Source organism: Cariama cristata, unplaced genomic scaffold (genome assembly GCF_000690535.1).
Source record: "Cariama cristata isolate BGI_N322 unplaced genomic scaffold, ASM69053v1 scaffold5914, whole genome shotgun sequence".
In the NCBI taxonomy this organism is placed as follows: domain Eukaryota; kingdom Metazoa; phylum Chordata; class Aves; order Cariamiformes; family Cariamidae; genus Cariama; species Cariama cristata.
In genome coordinates this window covers 12,894-23,168 of record NW_009613423.1, presented here as the reverse complement: position 1 = coordinate 23,168, position 10,275 = coordinate 12,894, and the positions used below count along the sequence as shown (strand labels likewise).

Genomic DNA, 10,275 nt, shown 5'->3' with positions numbered 1-10,275 from the left:
CACTGCCTCACCACCCTCATCGGGAAGAATTTCTTCCTGATATCTCATCTAAATCTTTCCTCTTCCAGTTTAAAGCCATTGCCCCTTGTCCTATCACTCCATGCCCTTGTAAAAAGTCCCTCCCCAGCTTTCTTGTCGGCCCCTTTAGGTACTGGAAGGCTGCTCTGAGGTCTGCCCGGAGCCTTCTCTTCTCCAGGCTGAACAACCCCAACTCTCCCATCTCAACCTCCTACCACTACCACTTTCCAGTTCCCAGACTACAGCAAAGTATGTCTTCCACCATGCCAGACTGAAGCAGGGGGATGCATGCATGTGTGGGAAGAAGATTTCTTAGGCATGGGCATAGCAATCCCTCCCACCAAGCTGTACAGAACAGCAGTGGGTCAAATCTGCAGTTATTCTGTTCCCCGGCACCCTTGAGAGCAATCACTGAAGGATCCAAGTCTTTCCTACTGATTTGTCTTCAGACACAAAGGCTACTACACAGAGAAAGAGAATAGTCTGTTCCCCATAATCATAATAGACAAAATGGGAAGCAATACATCTCACCTGCTTTGGGAGTTTTGGGAAAGCATTCTGATAGTCACACCCAGGAATTACCTGGATCCTCCAGGAAGGAGGGCATAGCTTGGGATGGAGAGATGGACTAGAATAATTCTCTTCCAGCCCTATTTTCTATGATTCTCAGAAACCCTCTCTGTATTCCTCCTCATTAATCCCTGCAATGCCCAGTCTGATGTGCAGTGGAACAGCATACACTCTCTGGTGACTTTAGCCACTGTCGCAGAAGGGGAAATAGAGTTTTGTCCAATTACCTTGATGTTGGTGTTGTGAAAGTTTCCATAACATGTAGTAAAGCCTGCTTGGCTAGGGGCCAGATGCTCCTTTGTCCTTACTGAAGAGGAGAGGAGCAGAACCCAGCTTGAGCTAAGCACAGGAGAAAGAAGAGGGGAACAATGCCTCTGCAATGTGGTTTTGCAAAACTACCACAGAATTGCTGCTTCTTGAGTCCTGGGGGACAGAACTTGAGCAATGCAATACAGTATATTCATCGCAGGCAGAGTATAAAAAGCTAGATAAACAGCAAACACAAGCCCTCTGGGAGGGGCAAGCCAGTGGTTAGTTGTAGCAGCTGTAGTACTGTGGGGTTCTGGTCCCACTTCTGTTACTGGTGCCAAAAGGAGAATACCAAGGGAATCACAGCAGCATGAAAACCACGTCTGCTGCCAGAGAAAGTAGTTGCTGAATTCTGTGCAATGAAGTTTCATCTTTTCTGCTGTGCTTGGACATAAGAGTTATTCATGTGCAACTCAAATGTGACTCATTTATTCAGGGTTTGCTTGTACTACTGCTAGTTCTTTCTTAAAAGGCAGGTGTTTCAAATCCATTTGATTTGGGTCTTCTCAAATCATGTGATGTTTTCTATCAGTGTAGTGGGGTCCTACTCCAGGATTTTCCATAAGAGAAATGAATTCAGAATGGTAGCATTATAGATATCATTGCTTAATTCATGTGGACAGGCAAACATCTCTGCTGCTGCTTCTGCTGCTATGCTAACAATAACAAATCAGCTCATGCTTTTCAATTATCAGAAAAGAAACTTTAGGTGTTATTTACCTGCAAAGAGGTTCTACAAGGTCCTTGTCAAGAAAATCATGATCTTTCTTTACTGCAGCAATGTCAATGGGAAACTGGGAGTCTATAAAAAGAGACACAATATTAAGATGACTGCTTGCTATTCAAATGAAAACACATTGTCTGCATCTACAATGCTTTGCATGTGCTTGCTCGCTGAAATCTAGTATGACTGATTCCACTCAGCTCTTGTTCCCTTCCAGCTGTATCTGTGACTCTTTCAGTCACGTGATTAATTTTTTCCTGTTAAAGGTATAGTTGAACATCCTGTGCACCAGAGAACAAGATTATTTCATTTTGGCTTTAATAAGATACTCAATTGTTAGCTGTTTTTTCTAGCACCTAGCACAAATGAATGAGATCAGGGAATTACCAATACACTTTCTTTATTCACAAGAGCAACAAGGTTCTCCATTCCCATCACAGTGACTTGAAGAGTTATTTGCTAGACAGACATTTCCCATGAAACAGAAATGTTCTGCGCTTTTTGCCTTTAATACAGGTCCCAATAACAACGATTTCAGACAAAGGGTTACTCAAGTAACAGACAAAAAAACAAAGAGCTGAATTATAACCCCCAATATTAGCTAAAAAGCAAGACTAGTGTGCTGGAAGCTGACATTTGAAATGAAAAGTGACATGGCTGCAATACATTAGTGAGCTCCGTAAGGGTGGGATGGGTTCCAGCGCTGTGGCTGCTCTCCAGCCTGCTCTGCCACGCTTAGGTACCGCAGCAGGACTCTGGCGTACGGGAACCGCAGCCAGCATTTTCAGACACTAGTGCTTAACTCTGACATAATGGATGCCTGTAAAAAGGACCTCGTTTTCAGAGACACAGACATATTGACTGTACGGGAACTGTGGGAGCCCAGCACAGGTTGCTTTTTGGAGGGAACATCCCTTTGAGTTCGGCAGGCAGCGGGCTCTCCTTTCTCTGGGGGAGTCGGTATCTGACATAGTCTGATTACAAGGCAGACACAAAAGTACTACTGGGCACCCAGGGACTGTGGTAGACACACATCTACGTCAGCTTTGGTCTGCCAAGCTTATTAGTCTTAGTTCCTTGCTGGGTTTAACAGACCCCACCTGGTTCCTGTGGAGCCACCTGAGCATCTCAGCATGGTGGTCCTAGTCCCTGGGCACCCAAGCAGCCCACCAGGACCCAGCACCTGAGCCTTGAGGGACTTCAGCTGCTCATTAGAAGCCATCAAGGTGTCCTTGGCATCATGTTCCCCATTGTCCTCAGCCCCTTACGTGAGGGGATGGACGGTGTCCAAGCTGGCTCTCTGCAGAGCTGGCTCTGACCCTTGAGGTTTCTTGGCCACCGTTCCACGCGTGGAAACGTGCTGCCTCCAGACCCAAGCTGACCCTGGAAGGTGTCCAGCGGCGTTTGGCAGAGCCGCGCTTCAACTACTAAGCCCGAGCGGGCCTAAGCTGGCTCTGTGTCTCTGGCAGAGAGAATATGCAGTTTGGGAAAAACGAGCATCAGCTGTAGCTTCTCTCAGCGTTGAGGCAGGGAAAGGAGGAAAAACCCAGCCCCAGTCCCCAAACTGCTCCTGAACGCAGCAGCAGTGCAACCACTCGCCCTGCCCTCGGGGACACTGCTTCCCTGGTCACGGACCGTACAGCTAGGGAGGGGACATGGCCATTTACTTTGAGTTAACACAAAAACATTGGCTTTTCTTGCTTTGCAAATGTAAAACAGAGCTCAGATTATTCACTAGCAGTAACTTTGCAGAGTTTTAAATCTTATTTTCAGTAAGATTGAAATTTTTAGTAACTTTCAGTGTTTTCAATCTTCCTTTAGGCACAGTTCAGGAAGTTTAAAAAAAGAGACCTATGTATTTGGATGTTTTGTACTTGTTTTTGTTAACCTTTGAGGTTTACACAAACCATATCCTCCTTTTTTTTTTTTTCTTCCCATGGCTATGAGGGCAAGAATCTTACTTTTCTTTAGGCACTGGTATGACTCCAGCAGCTGAGGCTTTGTGAAGCAGCCAGCCATGGCCATAACTCAGTCAAATGTAGAGTTGGCTGACTGTAAGCTCTCCTGGCAAGCACCCAGCACACTTTCAGTAATGCACAAAGAGGAGAAAAACCTACTTACCCCAGAAAAATCTACTTACCCTCATAGAGCTGAGCATATTGGGGAAATCCAGCTGCACGTAACCAGTCACACGCTTCCTTTGCTTCAATTTCTGAGCAGAAAGAGAAAAGAGAAGTTTGCACTTTGTTATTTTGCCTTAGAAGTTCTTTTAATTACAAGGAAATAACAGACCTGGTAGTAGCTGTTTGTTGCTTAAAAGTACTGTCATCACTCTGAAGTATTTCTTTATAGCATCACAAAATAAAATAGAGTCCCTCAAAGAAATCCACCTGTCTCCACAGTACCCTGAGGTTTGCATAGCTGCTTGGTGACCGGGATGAAGTGTTAAACATCTCCGCGCAGCAGGAGAAGTTGCTCAACCAGGTTTGTGGTCCCGTGCCCTATCCTCACCCAAGGATAAGTTGTTGGGGAGAGGTGAAGATGAAGCAGGATGGAAATGGGGTGACAGGGAGCATGCACAGTGTTTTTTCCTGCTCTGACACTTCTTGCGGAGAAAAATCCCATGTGAAAGCCACTGAAAGCTCTGCCAGGAAAACCCCAGTGCAGGTCTGATGTTACTGAAGGGACGAATGCAGAGGTAGGATGTGCCTTCCTACCTTTAGCTATCTGAACTCCATTATGTAGAATCTCGCCATAGTCAATTGAGAAACAGTTACTTCCAAAGGGTGATTCATTTCACCTTAAAGTAGTGTCTAAAATAGGTGAGATAAATCAACTACTGACAATGCTTTTCTCTGGTGGCTGCTAACAGAGGGAGAATAAACGGTTACAGGTATGCCTCTGCAGCTAAATAAAGCAGATACAGGCAGTAGCTTCAAGCACTGGATGCCAGACCACTCACTCTTTAATTTTAATCCACTTCCAGGCTTGTTTTGGACTGTTTCAGTTATCTATCAAGACAAATCTTTTCTTGAGAAGGTTAGTACTAAGCAGTGAGGAGAGGAATCAGTCTGTGTCATCTTGTCCCTGCCTCTCCACTACTTAGAAGTATGGACACAGCTGATGCTGGACTAGGTTTCCCCTTTCAAGCAGCTTTCACTGGGTAAGATGTATCCTACCCCTATGGAAGAGGTGAGGGAATCATCAGCTGGACAAGAGAATAGTCCCTCCTTATTTTGGAAGTGACAGTAGGGATAGGTGAGCATGAGGGAATGGAATAAAATCATGCTCGAGAGGGGGACTGCAGAAGACCTAAAGCTTTTTGCACAGGAGAGGCAGATCGACCCTGTGCAATTACTAAAGCAGCAGTAAATAAAGGTCAGCTACACAAAACCAGAGGATAAATTTTGAAGTGTCTCCAGCAAAACAGACTTTGTGCACTCCAGCAGTCACACACACGGTTATACACCCAGGCTCTGAGATGACCAATGCATGTTGACCGTAGGGTACCTCAATTTTTACCAAGCTCCATGGGCTCATTTTATGCAAAGCCGTGTGCCAGGTCCGGCTTTGCCCAGCACCCGCATTGCCTGCATGTGCAGCTGCTCCCACAGCAACTGGAGGAACAACTGAAAATAGCAGGTCACCCAAATAAATGTGGGTTTCTAGGGAAAACTAGGCAACATCTCCTTGCTGCCCAGATCTAGATCAGTTTCTACCGCTTGAACAGCTCCTGCTTACAAGATCAAAGTCAAAACACCTATCTGCACCTCTTACATTTGCAAAACGTGAAGGAATGGAGTGTGCAAGTGTTGAAGAAAGCAGACATTTTATGTTGCTTATTATTCAACCTGAATGAACCAGTCAAGGGTGCTGGCACATTTGTGGTTGTAAACTCTAGACAGCCATAATATTAAATAAGCCTAAATATAAAGCAAGCAATGGAACTGGAAAAAGAAAATCGGGCTTAGTTGCTCTTCTGCATGTTCTGCCTTGCATGCAAAAAAAAAAAATTCCAGTTGTAAATCTGTTTTCTACTAAAACGGATTTTTATACATAGGAGATGCTGCCATGATTTTTTCCTCATGTAATTCTGTTCAAATCACTCATTAAACCCTTAATGACTTTACCCACTGAAGCTCACCATAAAACTTTCTTTGAATATACTCTGCTGTTTGTGACCCACACACCTTTCTGATCCTCTAAACACTGAGTGACGCCAACAAATTTTGCTGCAGAAATCAGAATTCAAAATACAAGGTCTAGGCATCAAAAGCCCGATTTCGCAAAGATGATTAGACAGCCAGTAACAATTCTGCAATGGCCGCAATCATTAGCAGTGCTGAAAAGGATTTACCACCAGGTCTTCATTTGCTTTGACATTAGTTCATGTCAAGGCCAAAAAAAGGAGTATGAAAGTACATTCAGTTCTTAACACTGCACAAAAGAATGAGCAGCTTACATAAAACGTGGCTCTCACTACTGCACATCTGTGTGCTGAAAGCAAATCTCTATTATGTTCCAGTGAGACTGAATATTTTTATTAAATGCTTGGAAAAAAGACAAGTCTTTATACTATTTTCTTTTTGCTTAATTCAATCTCTCAAAACACATATGAATCAATCCCATTTTAAAATGTATTTTACAACTCAGAGCAGCTGTATGTACATTCTAGCTTCATCTGGCCTGGAAGCACAACTAACAGAGGCTGTTGGTGATGGAGAATGCTACCATTTAATGCTCTGATATGCTTATCATATTTCAATGTTTTTTGCAGTTGGCTGCTCAGACAATCATCCTGCGGAATCATCCTGCAGCCCAAGTGAGATCTAAAAAATCTCAGGTTGCAGTGGGTGAATAATTGCAGGGAATAATAATTTTTTTTTTTTAATGAGGCTGTTTGTAACACACTGCAACCAGTCAAAAATGATTGACTGGTTAACTTCTACCTTCAAAACTTTGACTCTGTCTCCTCCATGAAGGCATCTATGAGGAGTATTCTCATTTTCTGAATCTTCACCTGAAACAAACAGATTCAGCCTTGAATAAGATTTGCTAAGTCAGCTTCCAGGATATTGGGTCTTGGACATGTATCAGTGCCCAGCTCCCTCCTATCTCTCTCTTTTTGGTCTTATTCAGAGAACAGCAGAAGGGGAGAAGTGCAATGTGCTCCTGGCTCAGCCAAAAATATGACTTTGCTCATACGAGTGTATTTCCAGTGGCTAAAGGAACCTGTTCCAGCCATTCCCCTCTTGGCTGCTCCCACCGTTTAGGTGAAAAGGCACAACCAAGGATTTACTCCTCAGCAGACATGAAAGGTGATTTCTATTACCTCGCTTTGGGCATGTAATCCAAGTTATAGTTCAGAATGCAATACAGATGCTTTCATTACTGGATATTGTAATGCTTAAAACATCATTTGAGATGCTCAGTTTAACCTTCTCTTTCTGTGCATACTCTAATATTTCCTTTTTGTTACTTGCTAGTTAAACATCAGTGAAGACTTCTTTGAGAAGGGACGAGTACAGCACCAAGAAGACCTCACTGAAGCTGTCAATGAAGGGTTGCAGAAATACTTCTGGCAGTGTTGGTCCACTTCTGTTCCCATGTCCAGGCTGACGCAGGGATTTGAACCAGCCTGCAGCAGCTGCAATGGCTTGGTGCAATCCTGAAGGACCTGGAAAACTACATGTGTTCATAGGTGGCTCCAAGGCAGCTCGTCAACAGCACAGAGAAGGCCTGTCATGCCGAGAAGACTGATTTTAGGGAGGACGTGGCACGTAGATTTGTGCTCAAGGCTGGCAGGAGCCACAGCTCCTCGCAGCATCTCCCTTGGCGTGACCAAAAGGCTGCTCACCCCAGTGCACCTGATGGTGGGGGCACCTTATGCACTGCTGCCTTGCTCTGCTGACGGAAAAAAAGACAGGGATAATTTACCTGCTGCTTTCCACTTGCTTGGGCAGCAGTTAATGACAATCATTGATTATTAAGGCTAGATAATAATTTAGTCACAAATACTGACAGGCATCAGTTTGTCTCACAGTACTTGAATTCTCAAGGTTTTTTTTTTCAGTTTTTAGTTGACTGCAAACAAATTTCTCTTTTCCATTTCACTTTTCTAACAGTAGCGAGTTATAATTGAGACCCACACATGCAAAAGCCCTTCAGTCACATTTCTGGGGAGATCAGGGTGATGATCTCTTCCTGACCTCCATATCCCTCTCATCTACCAGCTGTTCCCAGGAGGTATGGCCAGAGTCCCCTGTGCAATTTTTTTTCTTGCATCTTGCCTCAGAGGTTCCCCAGAAGTTGCTCCCGCTTCACCGAAACCTTTCAGTGCCCATATGCAAGCAGCAACTTAAAACCTTGTTGCACACCTCTTTGATCAGCCAAGCCAGCTTTCCCCCCCACCCCCCCGGGACTGTGTCTTAATCTTCCCCCCTAGAGTTGTCCCACTGTGTATTAAATTAAATGTTTATCAGAGACACTGATATGGAAGCCCAAAGCATATTTTGCACAGTAGAGATTGAAGTGCAAATCCCTGATCCATTTTTATTTATTTAGAATGTAAGTAGAGCGAAATAAGGAGAGGTTCACCCAGGAAACATGACAGATGTTCAGAGCACAGCTGGGACTTGGCTTTGAGTCCATCTCTAGTGTTAAGCAGGTTTGAGCTTGTCTCTCACAGACCATGTGGGTGCTCTGGCTATTCTGAGGCTGAAATGGAGACAGCTGCTTGTAGTCTTTCTCTCTCTTCCAACACTTTGTCTGATTCTTGACAAACTTTGTTGGTGTCCAACACCAGAGGAAGACTCTCGCAGCCAGCTGCCACCAAAGGGGACATCCTGCCCTGCCTACCCCACACCAGCTGGCTCCTTCTCCTGCTTCCCTTCGTGCCACACCAGCTCCTGGCTAACCCTTCAGAGATCTAGCTCAACCCTCTAAGCTGGCAGAAAACTAACCCCCCAAAACCGGGAATGGTCTGTTGCTGGATTAACAAGCTGACCCAGATCCTCTAAGGGTCCTGTTTAGTCCACATTAGCTGCATTTTAACGAGCCCAAGAAAACCAAACCACTGGGACAGTCCTTCCTCACATGAAAGAATGCAGGAGAAGTGTCTAAAAAGTTATTTGGAGAAAATTGCTCTGTCAAGAGAAAATCATGTAAGTAAATTAATTTTCTAGCTTGGGACCTTATCACTGTCCATGAATATCAGTGCTAAGACCTAGACACTACAGTCCTTTCCTTTTTCCTGTCTAGACATCAGCGTTTCATCTTGTTTCTGCTTTTCTGCCACTCTCCCTCTGTCTCTTCTATCTTCTGTTTTGGTGTTTCTCCCTTTTTTTTAAACTATATTTTTTATTTAATATTCAGATATCCCTTTGCACAATGCAGTGAAAGAAACAGCAACAGAATAAATAAGGTACATAATTATCCCATCTATTGTGTTTATGTCAACTTTATGTGATAACCTTTATTATTCATCTGTCTGTAACAAATCGCTGTTTATGCTCACTTTTTTATTCCCCCTATATTGCTCACCACTTAAATCTAATTTACTAGACTCAAGATAAAATATCGGGGAGTGTTAGACAAAATGATTAATCAAGTCCCTGGAAAGGAGTGCATTTTACTGTGCAGCTGCATCAGTGAGCTCCGGTGGCCATCCCAAGCCGGTCTGTCAGGTAGGAGAGGTCTCACTCTTGCAAGCATTGTTTGGGAGAGGAGTAACAGCTTGGTGACAGCTCACAGGGTTTGCAGGGGGTTAGTCTGGTGCTACGCTTTATAGTAACTTTTGGTCCTTGTCTTACTTGCTCCTTCAAGAGGAGGAAAACTGTTGGGATGACAGAGGTTGTACTTCATCTCCCAGAACACCACCTACCTAGCATGTTAGGGTCAGTTTGGAGGCTCAGCTCAGCCCTGGGTTTAACAACACCTTTTACTCTCAGGAGCTGCTGCGGACCTGTGTGAAAGGTGAACCAGAGAATACTCCTGAGGACCAGAGAATACTCCTGGGGAGGAAACACTGATTGTGTCTTACACCTGAGGCATGCTCAAGGCAGCTGTAGACACTGCGTGGGAGAGCTTCAGCCTTGCCTCGCTGGTCCTGATGCACCATCTGTGCCCCATCCACCTGTCATGTCACCAACAAGCCATGTCACCACCCTGATGTCTTCCTAGAAGAGAATTCATGAGGGCAGATGGGATCTGTAGGAAAGTTCAGTTCAGGCTGAAGCTGTATGAGGACAGGTCTGACGTATTTCAGCTTCTTCTTGCAGCCCAGTCTGAGATACTTCAATGGCTGCCATTACTCTCCTGCCCCTACATCTCATAGTCTTTAGGATACTTATCTGTGTAACTCTTATTTTATAGATGGGGATTTAAAGCACTTCAGAAGTACATAAGCAGGTTAGGGATATGATTGGTGGGAATTAGGTGCCTGATTCCTTTATCTCCCCATAAAAATCACAGAATCATAGAATGGTAGAATGTTTTGGGTTGGAAGGGACCTTAAAGACCATTTTGTTCCAACCCCTCTGCCACGGGCAAAGACACCTTCCACCAGACCAGGTTGCCCAAGGCCCCATCCAACCTGGCCTTGAACACTTCCAGGGATGGGGCAGCCCCAGCTTCTCTGGGCAACATCCGCACAG

General features: G+C 44.6%; 1 protein-coding gene across 1 annotated transcript in view; it reads right to left on the bottom strand.

Moving 5' to 3' along the window:
* The window catches only part of STARD13 (StAR-related lipid transfer (START) domain containing 13), a 41,232-nt gene extending 32,826 nt beyond the window's left edge, over nucleotides 1-8,406 (bottom strand). The window contains exons 1-3 of the mRNA XM_009699006.1: nucleotides 8,385-8,406; nucleotides 3,762-3,833; nucleotides 1,618-1,699 (exon numbers count right to left, since the gene is read on the bottom strand). The gene's annotated coding sequence lies outside the window, so the exon portion shown is untranslated. The remainder of the gene's footprint in view (nucleotides 1-1,617; nucleotides 1,700-3,761; nucleotides 3,834-8,384) is intronic.
* Nucleotides 8,407-10,275: the final 1,869 nt, after the last annotated feature.